The sequence below is a fragment of the Falco biarmicus genome, chromosome 5 (assembly GCF_023638135.1).
Source record: "Falco biarmicus isolate bFalBia1 chromosome 5, bFalBia1.pri, whole genome shotgun sequence".
Lineage (NCBI taxonomy): Eukaryota > Metazoa > Chordata > Aves > Falconiformes > Falconidae > Falco > Falco biarmicus.
In genome coordinates this window covers 16,176,757-16,192,755 of record NC_079292.1, presented here as the reverse complement: position 1 = coordinate 16,192,755, position 15,999 = coordinate 16,176,757, and the positions used below count along the sequence as shown (strand labels likewise).

Genomic DNA, 15,999 nt, shown 5'->3' with positions numbered 1-15,999 from the left:
ACATCTTTTCTACCTCCGATGAAAATGCACTTTATTTTTGGAGGGACTCTCAATGATAATTGAGCACTTACGGTTTTTCACAGAAATGCCTTTGGGTTTTGTTTGGTCGAGTTCACAATGGTCAGCCTGAACGTTTACAATGTTCACACTGGCCTGCTGCACTCTATTGGCAAGAAAAGTTTCAGAAAAAATGTTTCACTCGGTACTGCCAGAAAGGAGAGGTACTGTGGCACTGGTAAGAGGGAAGGCATTAGCTGGCAGCCTTGGCTGGCAAAGGATGTAGGGGCAGCAAATCTATGAGAGAAGCTGAAATCCAAGTAAGTGAGGCCATTAGTGGGTCTTTCTGCATAAGACTGTGAGTACGGTTGTGCATAGGATCTGCCAGAAAGATCTCACTGTCAGGTCAGGTTGGTTATATTCAATAGGAATTATTACATTTCTTCGGTTTGTTTCTGACTAGCCACGAGGGTATCACTACAGAAATACTGGTTTGCTTCAGCAGAAAGAAAATACTACTTTTCTTATTGGTAAAATAAGGACAATTATTTGCCCTGCTAGGCAGAAGCAAGGTACCCCCAGGCTAGTGCAGGGACATCGCAGGAGCCCCAATGTCACACAAGGGAAAGCTCCAAAGAACCAGTCCTTTATTGTGCATTTTAGCTAATTCATGCATTCATTTTCAGGAGTGCGTAAGTTAACACACGGCAATGTAATTCTTGGATACACAAATTACTTCCACCAAATTTCTGTCAGCACTTTATTATCTTGTTCCCATGGTTACGCTATTAGAACAATTTAACATAGCACTTTCTTGCTAACCATAAATAATTCTAGCAATGAACCCAAATAAAAAATACATTGTTGTTATTGTCCAGTTTAACAACTGGGCAAGGTCAATATAACTTCTCTGGTCAGTGAGGCGGCTCTTATTTATCAGTACACCACGGAGTGGTCTGGAGAGATGAATTTTTAAAAAGGCAGCATTGCAAACAAGAATGTTTCTTCAGAGCAGTATGGTCAGAGTGAGGGGGGTAGCAGTACCAGTTGTGCTCCAAGGAGCCCGAAACGCTCTTTGCATCTGTGGCTTGGTGTGCCTTTCAGACTTGACTAAGAATAAAGTTCAGTGTTGTCTGGGCAGTTGCATGGACGAATGCTAAATGTGGTTCTCATTAGGCTGAGAACATTGAGCTGGTCATGGTTCAATGAATGTGAATCAGAGATTTATATTATTAAGGCTGTATGGTGTATCTTTATGTTGTGAGCCAGGATGGGAAGCGTTATTCTCATAGTAGAAAGGCTAAGAGGAAAGACTGATTTTGAGGGGCTCAGCAGCAAGGTAGTTGAGGTGCTGAGAAGCTGAGTGCCTCACCAGCAGCCCTCTCCATACACTTTGAGTTAATTTGTGCCATTCCTGAATAGACTGTATTTGCCTTGGCTGGGTATTATAAGCACACTGTTAGTACATTTCTATGAACCTGATGGACTTATTCAGGGACTTTGAGATGTCAAATGCCAGTTTTCAAGGACAAACATTATACAATATTTTATACCATGCAAAACTGAAAGCGCAAAGTATTGGCTACTGTTGCAGCATGAATTACAAGTTATCTCTGCAATCTCTATTTTTCTTGGCCTTAATGAGAGGCAAATTGTGACATGGTGTTGTGTCTTCAATCCCAAATCGATAGTGTCCATGTGGAATGACTGCTACTGTACAGGTTTTAAGGAAGTTTGATTTTACAGTCTCTGTATTTGATGTCTCAGGAGTTGGGTAGCATCTTGGTGCGCTTCCCTGTGCATTTCTGGAGTTCCTGTGCATCCCCTGGACCAAGCACTCCAACCTCTCCTTTCCGTCAGAGTCTGAACTTGGACTTTTGGAGAGAATTAAAGAACATGTTTTCCATATGCCCATGTCTTTATCATCAGGGTTAGGGTGTTTGTCAGCAGATTGAGGAAGGTGCCTCCTCAGTCTAAACAAACTTTTATAAAGAAACTGTCATGAACTCTGAAGTAAATTAGATTTACTTCCAATACACTTGTTTGGAATTGGTATTAGAAGCTAGAGGTCAGGAGCTCTCAGCCCCATCACTTTGTAGTACCATCTCCAAAGAAATAGTCCTGTGAGACTGAGAAATGAATTCACAGGTGTCACTGGTAATAGAGGTAGGAATAATACATTAAAGATTGCTAACAACTATAGCCAGTGGTGATTCTGAGGGGCGGAGGTCTTGAAGTACATATTTCCTCAAAACATTTATTTATAAAATTCAAGTAGTCTGAATGATGAGATACTGGATTGTTCTCAAGGTACACATTATATTTTCTGTACATTTATTAGAGTGCTCAAATATCTGTTACACTGTAGTATTTCAGCTGCTTGCAATGTAGTGATAGAAACACTTACTGCCTGATGCATTCAGGAACATTTTGAGTTGCCAGTGGAATTTCTTCTCTTTTTTTCTGGTGCCCACCCAAAGAGTTAAAGTAAACCAGTTGCTTTAGAAAACACTTCTATTATACAATTTTTCAGTCATTATTTATTTATAGAGTGCTGGAAAAAGGACATGGAGTCCAGGACCTATGAACATTTTTGAAAGAAGAGACAGTTATTGCAATCCCAACTAAACTCCTCTTTCCTCTGGCTCTATCTCTGGATCCAGCTCAGTTATAGTCCTCTTACTCCCTTTGGAAATATCGTATCTCCTGGTTCATCCTTCTTAATGAGCTGGTGGGCAGCATGTACTTCTGGGGTTTCAGAGGTCACCTAGCAAGCCCTCAAGCTTCGTAGCCAACTTTGCAGGTACCCAGCTTTCCCAGCAGCCCATGTCAGTCTCCTTGATTTTGGTGGGACTGTCAGATTTTCCCTTTGCCTTGCATCGCTGCTGTGCCTTGCATTTTTCCAGTCCTTTCAGTGCCTGAATAGGCATCTCTAAGGCAGAAATCACCAGCAGTAGTACGTTAATAGGCATATGCCAGTCATTTTAAATGGAAGGGGACCTACTTTCTGTGACTTCTGGACATTAGGGCTGAAAATCAGCACCAGCATGGTTGTTTGCCATGCTGGAAGTACTAAGGGTTACTTTACTTCAGAGGCATTGCAGCACTGCAACAGTGCATGTGCTGGACTTACAGAAATGTTCAAAAAGGTATTACAACTTGATATCATAAACCTAGACAGGACTTGAAATGGCATGTGCGTGCACACAAGGTTTTGCTGACAACTATACAGGTAAACTTGCTGTATAGTGCAAATCTTGGGGTTAACCAGCAAAACTAAAAATAATAAAGGCACAGAAATGTAATTCTGTAGAAGTCAAAAGAAATTCCAAAATTAACCCTTCCAGTTAGTAACTGGTAGGAGAGTCAGGATTGCCAGAGCACCAAGGCAAGGACTGTTGCAGTTATACTGAACAAAATAGGACATATTATTGATCAAACAGACTTCATAGCAAATGGAAGATGAGATGTGCTTGCCAGTATAGATATAAGAAGATATTCTTAAATTAGTTCAGATTCCTTCCACTTTTTGTCAAAATTTTAAAATTTTCTCAACTCTGGCATGTCAAAAGCACTGAGTTTAGGAGGCTGAGCAATCTCATGTGCTTAGCCCTAGGTAAAAGGGTAGTCTCCCCTTTAACAGGAAAAAGACAAAGGAGAAAAACATCACCAGTGTTCCTGGTCTCATTCCCCAGGGCTCTCTCCTACCATCCAGAGCAGAAACTCTTGGTGGGAGAGACATTGCCACTGCTGATGCCTCTGCTGCTTTTAGCTTCAATGAGACATCAGCTCCTGAAAGGCAGCGAAGTCTCGCTGCCAGATGTCAACTTTAATGAAGAAGCAATGCAGCCGAGCGGTCTCAGGGCCTATTGTCCATTTCTCTTCTGCCGAGCAAAGCTGTTAGGAGATCAGGCAGAGCTATAGCAGAGATAAGTGAAGAATAGCACATGACAAGCTGTGCAGGCATAAAGATGTATGCGTGCGCCTCAGGGGCACTGAAAGGAACTATACAAAAGTCGATGCCTTTATCATCCGTTCAGAACTCGTCTTGCCTCTGTGCCAGTCCATTTGCAATATCAGCTAGAACTGCTTTGGAAATCAGATTTAAATGATTGCAATGACTTTAGTTAAACCTAAACCATTTCCATCTCCAGAATAGGGCTGCCTCCTGCCTCCACCTCTCACTTATTTTAAGCGGAGACCGCTCCATATTACTGCCTCCCAGCCGCCCATCCCCTCCACATATTAAGGTCCTCCCTTCTGCAGGTCTTTGGCTTTGCATTGCCTGCATCATGTGGCACTTGCCTGCAGCATAAAGGTGCTTCAAACCCTGTCTCACTTTTTCCTGTCCCACAAACCACTCTGAGGTACAAGCGTGGGTCCACTCCCTCAGAGGAGGTGGGGAGCTGTGTGCAGGCTGGCTTTGGGAAGGCTGCTGATTTTAAAAGGGGGAATGAGACCAGTCTGGAGCTGTATCTTCCCACACAGAGCTAGCTGGAGCCCTCTGGCAGAGTACATGGAGGGATGCCCAGCCCTGAGGAAACTGGGGAATCCTGAACAGATTTTAATACTTGGAGGGTGAGCCAATGTCTCAGAGAGGGTGAGTACGGTTCCCGTTTGTCAAGGAAAGCATGGCATTTAGTCAGCTGCAGGCAATCTCTAGCAAAACATTAATGCTTTACAAAAAACAAGAGAAACAAGAGCCTTCCACTTTCTCCCACAATGCATTCAGTTACTTCTTTTTTTCCTTGCTTATGACAGAATGTTCCCTGGTCCTTCACGTCATCTTTCTTCCTGACTTCAGTCACTCCCTCTGAACCTTCATTTTCTCTACTAAATACATGGGAAACACAAAGCTCAGAGTGAGGGCAAAGGGAATGTCATGCCTGCAGTCGGGGGATGAAATGCCTATAAATTGCAGATCTTAAACTACTTCTCGTTTCAGCATTAAGTCACATTCCCATATCATGATGCATTATATTCTGGGAATTGTAGCCATGCTTTGGCAGGGAACGTAGAGTGACCATAAGCCTGCGCCGCAGCTTACAGCAGAGAAATCTTACCAGTGCCTATTTATCATACCCACTGCCAAACAACTTCTTGAATCTCTCAATCAGCTTCCATAGGCGAGATTTCTCCAGCTGGCCAGTGACCAAGAGCAGGCAGAGGCATCTGCCTGGCAGCTGTCTGTACTGCAGGTATTTCACTGCTCCCCATCTGCCACCCGGGTGCTGAGTCAGCGTTCTGCCCGCAAAGGTGTAGGAGAGGCACAGCAAATTTAAGAAAAGTCCTCTCTCACCTTTTTTATTTCATTTCCTTTTGCAAGTGTACTTATCGTTTGGGTTCCTTTTGTGGCAGCAAAGCGGAGGTCAGATAACAGTTGGTTGAATTCTTGGTGGCTATTTTGAAATCGCTCGCTCAGTTGTTGGCCACTGACCCATGCTATTTCAGGTACTGGATGGGTGAGTTACGCCATTTTCCAATAATTTCCAACCGTGACTGTCAAATACCTGTAAGGAGTCATGTAAATGAAACTGTGAACGCAACCAGAACATCATACCAGATGTTCTCTGAAGCCGTAGCGTGTGGGGGCTGATTCTTTAATGCATTGCTAATGCACTACTGCTGTTAGTGTGCTCCGTGGCATGTACCAGGTGGGATGCAGGCAAACCCCTGCAGTCAAGGGTTGAAGTAGTGTGGATGGAGTTCAGGAACTGCGTAGGGAAATCTTGCTGGCTGTGAACTCCATGAGTTTACAATGTGTAACCACAGGAGGAAAAACAGTCAGCAAGAAGCTTTGCTGACTACAATACAGGGCAGGGTTTATTCAGATAAAGAGTTTTGATAAATCTGTGGTCAAAGGAAAATAAATCTGAAGCTTTTCAGCAAAATGGCCATGGTGCCCAAGCCTGGAGTTTGCCTCTCAGTGTTGCGCCTTCCCTAAGGCTCAATTGGGTGCTGTTTGCGTTGTCCTCGTGTTCAGCTCTGCAGCTACTGCAAAGTTCCTATGCTGACAACAGTGTTGACCTCAGGTTTCTGAAGTCTGAAGAAACATGGTGTAAGACTTTTAAGTTCCTGCAGTTATCTTAAAGGCCCGAAGTAGCTGAATTTAGCCTCACAGAGAAACATATCCTAATACATTTTTAATACAATGACCAAACTCCATCTTTAATTACTATTTAACAGTATGAACTTGGACAACTTAAAACTTTTCGGCCTGGCTACAGCTACTGATTTTGTGCCAGAACCTCTCCCCTGACAATTCAAAACTGCCTTCTACTTTATAGCCTAGATGTATTCCTGGACGTTTTATATCCGTTTGTTCCAGTGCCAAGACTGCCCTTCCAGTTAAATTGCTGTTCTCCCTCTTTGGGTCCATTCTCTTGTGTTTATACAAAGTAATCATAAAATTCCACAGTGCACCAGCACTATAAGGCATGCAGATCTATTTTCTAGGTGATATTACATGGGGTTTTAGAGGTTTTTGACTCCTTTTTTGCAAGCGAGTACTTACTGGCTGTGAAGTTGCTAGTTTTCAGAAGCAAAAGATTACACAGTGATATTTATTGTGGACTCTACTATAAAGTTAGTTGTAGAAATCCCTTTTTTCTATGAATATCTTTTGCTTCTGCATCTTGCTTCTACCTCGGAAGCCTGCAGAACTCTCCCATGTTTATCCTGAAAATGGCGGCTGGTGCATTTCCAGACTCCCCGCTCACCAGCATGTTTAGAATTGCTTGCAGTTGCAGTAGCTGCAGAAACAAGCCGGAGACATTACTTCCCAAGTATAAAACCAGGCTGTTGTACTTGCTTGATGTTTGGCAGGGAAGTCAGGATAGCTTGGATGAGGACTGGCAAAAAAAAAGAAAATAACTTCATGCCTCTCCTCTTTCATTGCCATCACACTGTCAAACCTTTAATAAAGATGAGAAAAGGCAAATTTCCGTAAAGACCACAGTGAGAGACCCCAGTAGTGACCTCCTTCTATGCCTCGTACCCTCATTTATTCTGCTAGATTTTCTTGGTTTGATGTAGACAACACTATTTATGATCTTAGCTTTCTGTATTGCTATCTAGCTCCTAGTTCTTTGGCTGCTATTCCCTCAGATATCCTTCTTTATTAATTTCAAATATGTTTATCTCTCAGCCCCCTCATAAGAACATAGGCCTAGAAACCACCTACTAAATCATCAAATCTAATCCCCTTATCATGGCCACTTACAGCATCATGCAATACTTTTCCTAAAGTACCACATTACATCTTAAAATAATCTTGCTCTCATTAACTGGTTGTTCCAAACATCACTCTTCTAAAGATTAGAAACCAACAGCACCAGATGGCTCTAGTGATTACATTATGCTGAAAAAGTTTTCCCTGGTGTTGCTAGTTCTCATGTTTACCTTTTTCATGGGTGCATTTTACTAGTGACTCAAGGTCCTCCAAAGGCTGATCAATATACTTTCATGTTTTCTCTTCTTTACCATTTGTCCCACTAGTCTTCTGCATTGTTAGTGCCTCCCGTCAGTGGATTTTACTACCAAACCTCTACTCTTGCCAAAGCTTCTAATGAAAACACTAAATGATTGATACTCAGGCTGGTCCTTGAGGTGCCCAATGTATACTCAAAACAACTCAAGACTTTTCCTTCAAGCAAAAAATGTCAGCTCCCCATGAACAAGCACCTTAAATTCTCATGCTAATCTCTGTATTCTCCAGGTTAATAAATGTTTCTATAAGACACAGTATCTAATGCTTTCTGAATAGCGTGTTGCTTAGCTTTCTTTTATAAAGTCACTGCTTCCCAGCTGTCAGGACCATCACCCCACTTCGTATTTTTTTCCATGTCTTCAATTATTCTTTCCTTCAATAATTATTCAAAGAACTGAGGTCTAAGAATGGATAGGTGAGTGTTTGCTCCAATTACTTTTCAATTCTCAAATTTGTTTTGTTTTTTTTTTTCTAAAAATTATGTAGCACATACTGTTCGCCAGTATCTCAACAATAAATTTGTTTTTAAAACCTTCCTACCAGCTTTGCAGTTTGATGGGTTGGTTATTTCAGTATTTGGGATTGGAGGGTCCATTCCTTCACCTTGAGCACATGATGATCATTTCAGGTTTGCTATGGGCTTGGAGGCAGGAGTTCCCGTTTCCAAATGTTCATGCCCAGCTGTCAGGGCATTGTCCCCCTGTTCTCTGTCATCCTCCTCACTGAAAAATGAGATAAAGAATTAGGTCCTAGACCCAGCCTCACTCTGTGTCTGCTTTTCTTCTTCTTTTTTTGTTAACCTAATTGAAGGTTATTTGACTTTTTGTTTCAATTTGTCTTGAAAGATTTAGCACAGATTGAGTTTTGGCAAGCTTTTAGACCTGCATTATCTAATCTCCAAAATGTGTCTTTCTTTGCTAACTAGTCCCTTTTCCTGTCATTTCTAAGGTCTTTGCGCACATCTTTCCTGGGGTGATAGGTAATGAGGGTAGAAGTGAACAGAATTTGCTACTTATTCAGACAAAGCTGAAAGTACCCCTGGAATTTTATTCATCTTTGTCAAGCTACTTCAGAAAATGTGTATCTTTGAAAGAAATTCAAGGCATTCCCCACAATTAAGTATGGACCTCTTCAGTGTAGTTGACTAGTTTCTTTAGATTATCAAAGTTTGTCCCTCTGAAATATGCATTTTTTAAAACCCAGTTTCAGCACCATTTTTATTCCTGTTCATTTTATTTAAACTGAATTGACTCATGGCCACCAATGGTAAGATTATTTTCAGGTCTTGCTTCTCTTTACCAAAACCGTATTTAAAATAGCTTCACTGCTCGGATCAGTAACTTGTGATGAAACATCAGCTGTATAAATCTCAAGCAATGTCTAGCCTACGCCATTCATAACAAAGAGCACCTATTCTCCAGCCTGTCTGCTGCAGCTGATGCTGTGTTTATATTGAGTTTATTCATTAGCTAAATCCAGTACATTTCAGTATGCTATGGTTTGATAACGCTTGGCTAAAGACCAGGTTCTACAAAGAGAAGTTAACATTACATTAGAAAGCTGTAACACTCTGTGACAGCATTCAAAACAAACACTTCCAACGGTAAGTGTTGTTACCAAGCAAAGCCAAGCCAAAATTACATTCGATGGCTGTGATCTGGCAAAAACCAAAGATGCAATATAAACAAGGAGTTCACGCATTACTTATACATTTCTTTTTCAGGAGACTCTAGCATATGAGGAAAGTGGCTTTTGGATATCCCCACATCATCAAACAACCTGGCTTCATGTCAGTTGACTCCCAGGTAGTCTCCCTCTGAGCACATGCATTCGCAAGCACCTTTGTCATATCCGTGATCTCTGGGCACGGACCTTCAGCTGACACACAGAGCTCGTAACACACATTCCGTGATACAAAGACATGTTAGGAAAAACTCTGGTGGGCTGTGACACAGTTTCCATGTTATTTTAGACATTTCAAACAGAAAAATCAGAAGAAAAAAAGTTCTTAGATCCCAGGGCCAGTGGACATCACAGGAGGCGATACAGTGTAAAGGTAACTTTTGACACATACTTTCCTGTGGGGGTCTAGCTATACAACCTCCCATACCTGCTTCATTGTGAAGAAGTATTTTTATCTCTTGTCATATACAATTTCAGTTTACCCATTTTTCATCAGTTAGTCATCTACCTCTGCTATAGCTGTTAGCAATTCATTGTCATGACATTTCTAGACATTTTTTGCCCACACAGTGATTAGGCCTGCATCCATTAATAGTCCCTGGTTTCCAAATTTTTTCTGGACAAGGCACTATAAATACCTATGGCATATAACCATGGTTGGAACAGCAGAAGTTGTGGTCTTTTGCAAGGAGTCATAGGGATGCACGTTGTGAGTCACCTGCCACACACTCATAAAAATCTATGATACTCTTACATTATCTTTATGCTTAAGATAGTTGTTGTACTAATTTATTCATAGAACTGCATTAATCTCAAAGTTTAATTACCGTGGCTAATGATTAACACTTGGAAGTTAAATGCTCCCATGATGATACAACCCCTCATGGAATTTCTGTCTCTGTCATATCAAAGAAATCTCTACCCATACGTAAATCCAACACTTGAGGTCTAAAACAGGTCCCCTTAGTGCAGTAAAATTTCTCTTACAGTTCTTCCCCCAAGCGATCTTAACTGAAGTACCTTGCACTGTCTTGGTGATTCTTTTCTACATATTTACAGCTTAACACATTCCTCACATATAACTTCACTTTCCCAGTTGTTTCCATCTTTCTGAACAATTCATGCTCTTTAGTGCTTGTCTTTGGGAGTGGCTATTGGTCAACCATATTTCTGTTATCCAGCTTCACACCTTGCAGCAGCTGATAAAACACTTCCATTTTGCTGTCTAAGCATAACTAGCAGGCATAAAAATCTTTCAGGTATCTGTCAGCTCAGCCAGGTTATGGCGAGTCATCTCTCCCTTATTGTAGCACTTACCTCACTACCACTTTTCACAGAATTATTTTCTTTCTCTTTGCCGTCCAGTCACTGAATATTTGGTCTTTTTTTCTTTCTCTTAAAATCAGTGTGGGAAATACACATATCTCTTGATACATGTGTGTAGATATATATATTCTTACCAGATTTGGCATCAAAAGGTCAGTCATATGGCATTTGCCTCTTTGTATTTCACAAGAACCATTTCAGGTGTTAAGGAAGCTCTGCATGGTTCAAGAGCCTAGGAGACTAGGCACAGGTTTTGTGGTGATGAAGCCCACACATTGAGTCAGAATGTTAAGATCCTCATCCAGCACCGAAGAACTTTTGGAAAGGAACTTCTGATCTGTTTTATATGCACGAGAACTGTTTCTGTGAATGGAAGCAGTAAATGGAGAGAATCAGTGCATTTGCTTCAAAACTGCACATTTGCTCCAAGCCAGAACATAAATGTAAACACAGAGCATTATTATCCCACTCATAAGCACAGTCCACATCACTCAGATCAGTCTCAGCTGCATGGATGTGCAGCCTCTGTGTTCACTCAGGACTGTATTTGACCCCGTGTCTTCAGCCACCTCCCCTCATTCTTTCTTTCCCAGGTACAAGACTGTAGTCCTGATGAATGTCCCCTGCCAGACTCACCTTTCGTTTCACTCTGTCCTAGAAGTTCACCCCACCAACATGGCTGGCAAAATCTCTGTTCAATTTATTGGAGTTTAATGGGTCACTGGCTTTGTAAATATCATTTAGAAAAAAACCTGAAAGCAAAGAATCTTTCAGGTTTTGGAACTGTGGAAATTTGGAGGCTCTTGCACGTGTGGGTGTGGAAAGAAAATGGCTGGTCAGTACAATTCCCATACAGTTTTTTTGACTCTTTTGTCAGGAAACTTGCCATCGTCATGCTCTACATTCAAGCAAATTGGGTGTGTTTTCAGGAAAAGAATGAAGATGAGAGAGGAGTCTTGCCAGCAGGAATTTCTCAGCACTGGTTTCCTGTATAACAGTCAGCCTTTTTATAAATAGAACCTCATTCCATGCAATGATATAATATTAATCTGTCACCATATTTGGCACAACCATAGGATCATGAACTACTTGCTTGCTAATTACCATTTGAGCTCATGCACAGAGCACAGGCTGTGATAATATTAGCTTGGTCAGAGTCACAAGTCTGTCACTGCCAGCAACAATTCAGTGCCTGTTTCCAGTTTCTAAAAGTGTTGTATCTGCATCCTTTTGTCCGAGGAGGTAAAATCCTGGACTCCCACTCTTAGTATGAATAATTTGTCTTGTCACTCAGAGCCCTAAAGGAAAACCATGTGACAGTTTCTGTTAGCTGTTCATATGATAAAAAAGAAGAGAAGTAATATGTATCAGGCATGTTTAACTACTATTTATTAATCATTTTTTTAAAAGCTTGAAAAGCTTCACCAGACTCCCAGTATGCAGGAGAAACAATTTATTACCCCATGTATTGTAAGAAAATTAGAGGCAGGACTGGAGGATGCCCAGGGCCATCGTTACAAAAGCCCTAGCCCTGCCAGGAGCTTTCCTAAGCAACCAAAGGGAAAACAATATGGATATGATTCTTGTAAGTTTTACAGTTGCCCGAATAGTTCTGAATGGTGTCAGTGACACTAATCAGTCATTTATCAATTTCCTCCTGCTGCTTCTCATGAAAGCTCTTGATTAGCTGCAGAGGTCCTAGGCTGGGCTGTCTGCAGGCTCAGCGAGATGGCGTTAATCCAATGCATTCAGCTCACACACAGAAGACTGCCTTCGACCAATATAGATTTAACTTTTTCCTCACTTGAATCAAAAAGACTGTAGGAACTGATGATTTAAGGCTTTTCATTCAATAGGTGAGCTTTCCAAATGCAAAAGTTTCTCAGTTTATTAGAATATATATATTGGATAGTAGTAGTAAAACAGTGGTAGCCTTTGTTACATTTCCATTTCAGTCACGTTGCCATTAGGGACAGTGGAAGTTCAGAAAAAGATATGGGACCCATGTCTGTGTTATAAAATCATCTCTTAGCAGTTTCACTGAAATTGCATAAAATGGTTTCCATTTTTCAAATTTGTATAAAACTGGAAGTAATTTCCTTCTAGAGAAAAATCTAATCCTTTTCAGAAGGATTAAAAGGTAAAAATTTCTAGCAATACAAAGTAGATCTGTAGGTGGTTTTTATACCTGTCTTTTTGGTCTGGTAGCTGATAGATGAATCATTACCTGTTTTATATTTTTGAGCAAGTCCGTATTCTTAAAGGCATTTAGTGCAAAATATTCCCTCAGCAAGGCAAGACTTGGGGCTGACTAATCCTACTTCTGTTAACCTCTACAGGTAAGTTACGATTCCTGCATCTGAAGATGTTGACCAAGCAGTCGTTTAGTAGAAAGTATCTAAACTGTAGAGAGAAAGGAGAAAATAATTATATCCCCTCTTTGATATCTGCCTTTATGCAACGGGATCTAGTTCAGCCACCATTTACCTCTGTGTCTTATTACCGAGAGAAGTCCAACTGCAATCAACAGAATGACTCCAGAAAGTTAAGCAAGTATATCAAAGCGTGCAGGAACAGAATTCAGGAAAGATGAGTTGATTGGAAATCTGAGGAATACAGCTGGAAAGCTGTACACTGAGTTCCTGAAATAAGGACTTATATTTTTAGTTAACTAGGTAGGAAAGAACAAAGTGAAATTATGTTTAGGAAATACTAAGAACATATGTCTGCTGTGCTATGTAATAAAAAAAACACAGAGACATTGGTATTTGCTAATTATTCTTGCACAATTAGCAGAAAAATTCCACATCTATTGTTCATTAACTGATCGTTAAGCTTCCTCTCATTTTGAGGACAATTAATAAAAGTAAACTGGCTTTGGTAGTTGCTGTTATATAGTAAATCTAACTTTTGTCACCGGTTACCTAGGTAAACGTGGACATTTTCATGACCACCAGACATACGCAGATTTGCTGCACCGTTTCAGTGGAGTCCTCACAAGTGTGAGGGCAATGCTTATGTGTTGACTGTGAGAAATACTCTTTCTGTAAGTGTGTGTAGTGAGCTCAAGAAAGCAAATTATTGTACAGTTGGTCTCTAAGATCTTTGGAAGATCTGGTGAAATTGTGTAAATGAGTTAAGGCAGGCAGTAGGCAACTTACAATTTGCCAAACCTGCATGTTCTGAGTAAATCAGACCTTATCTAATTGTCCTTATTTCTAAGCCTTATTGTCCTTGAAAGTGTTATAAGCTGTTATATTTTCACAAAAATTAACTGCTTAGGAAGAATTTGTCGAATGCCTCAGGTGCAGCTTTTGTTCTACATCAGGTGCTTTCTGCAGACCTGCTTTCAAGGCTTTGTCTACAGCAATTGTGTAGCTGTCGGAAAGAAACTGCCATTCCTGAGCTGTTTTCACATCTTTCTTCCAGGATTTCATCATATTGATTCAGTGCAGGTGTGGTTTTGTTTTGTGGGCATTAGAGATATGTAAAATTACAGTGCTTATGGTTGTCCAGAAAAGACAAGAGCTTGTTGCAATTCCCACAGCGATGGCAGCTGTCGGTTGCACAGGCTACTCGGTGTATAAACTGTGGTTTCCAAACAGAGGTCTGGCTCAACAACTGTTTAAAAGCCCAAAAGCCACACAATGTATTCTTTTCAATTAGCACATATACCTGCAATTTAGAGCACAATGCACCAATATAACATTAAAACTTATAAAAGATGGTTTAGGATCCGTCGTATCTCATCAGCTATACTAAGAAGAGCTAATGCTGGAAATACACTTGGTTCCAAGTTAGAAAAGGCGGTACAGACAGTTACTGAGAGCATATGGATTTTCTAATTCTCCTAAATGCAATAAAACCTGAGCAATGAACTCATTCAACATCATCTTTATTTTTAGAATTTTCTTGGTTTATTTTTAGAATGTTCATGTTCTACTTAATTTTTATGTCCTGTCCTCCCCTACTGAAGCCAACCCTCTGCCATTTCCCTGGCTAGTGCTGCACTCACGTTGTTTGCTTCAGTGAAGGCAACGAGTCAGTCAGCATGACCAAGGGCTGCACTGAAGTGTGTCTGTGCACTGTTCTCATTGCTCTGATAGGAAATGTGCCATGGGTACCCAACTGCTCGGTCCCCTGTTACCAACATGCCACCTCCCTGCTGAAAACCAGTTCAGGTTGGATGGGACCTCTGGAGACCACCTGGTCCCTCACCCCCCTCACAGGAGGGCCAACCCACATGGGGGTTTCCCAGGGAAAGACATTGTCCAAAAGCAAATGACAAGGTACAAGTTGTGCTTTTCTGTGCTCCTTCAGCTGTGCCTGGTGACAGTCCCTGCAGGCAGTGGGAAGCCAGGTCCTGTGCAGAAGTACATCTGGTCCAGTCCTATGAGATTGCCATATTGGCATGTTTTCTCAGCCCATGGATTTTCTCAGGTAGAGACTCAGTGGGGACCAAGTCAGTGAAGATTCATTCAGTGCATGGGTTTGCTTTTTTGGGTGTGTTTCTGTAATAATCTATCACCACCTCAGGACACATCATATCCTCTCAGGGACAGAAGCCCTGGTGCTGCATCCCTGTCATGGTGCCCTCCACTGCAAGGCACACAGTCCAGTAGGAAGAGAGGGCTGCTCCCCACAGACCACAGGACGTGTCTGAACAGCAAGTCATGGGCTAGCCCAAGGCTGTGGCCAAACCCTGGCTGGTAAGATGCTGGGGCAAGGACTATGACCATGCCCCAGAACCCAGCAGGGGCCACGCTTGGGGTCTTCTTGCCCAAGAGCACACATGTCCCACCCAAGATGTGAGTAGCCAGGCACAAGTAGCCGTGCGTGCTCAGCCCTCACACTGGCACCATCCAGGCAGGGGACATCACAGCAACTGCTGACCAGTGGGCAAGATTGACTCTGCTCCGGGTGATGGAGCACGTTACTTTTGGAAAAAAAAACCTTGTCACACCATCTTGCTTGCTCCACAAGAACCACATTGGCCCGTGACACTACCTGCTGTCCCACAGCAGGGCATTTTCCCTGGAACCAAGTGCAAAACCAAATTTCTGCTACTTAAAAATTAAGCTCAGCCTTTTAGCAGTCACACAGGCTGATGGATGAGCACCTGAACGTTCACCCTCTGCCTCTGTCCCCGCCATGGTACGGCTGCCCCTACCCAGAGCAGCTGATGGTTGATGTCGGCTGGCTCTCCATGCAGGTAGAGGCTTTTCATTTCTCTTGGTGTTAAAAAGATCAGTGCTTTTTCATGTTTGAGATGTCATGTGGTGATTCCTCAGGTAAACCAGATCAGCAGTTGACAGCAATGTTGACAGCTTATTTTTCTTTGCAGAACAATGTCATTACTTGTGTTTTTGAGGAGTACAAACCTGTTGATGCATAAAATGTATTTCAGTTAAAGGAGTACTGCCAACTGACAAAAAAAACCCAACCAAACCCTCACGCTATTACCTACGTGTGTTACCTATCTGTGTTACTTTGTTTACCAGAAA

At 41.7% G+C, this 15,999-nt stretch overlaps 1 protein-coding gene across 2 annotated transcripts in view; it reads left to right on the top strand.

Moving 5' to 3' along the window:
• LHFPL3 (LHFPL tetraspan subfamily member 3) overlaps positions 1–15,999 on the top strand; it is a 252,144-nt gene that overhangs the window by 155,592 nt on the left and 80,553 nt on the right. The window lies entirely within an intron of this gene.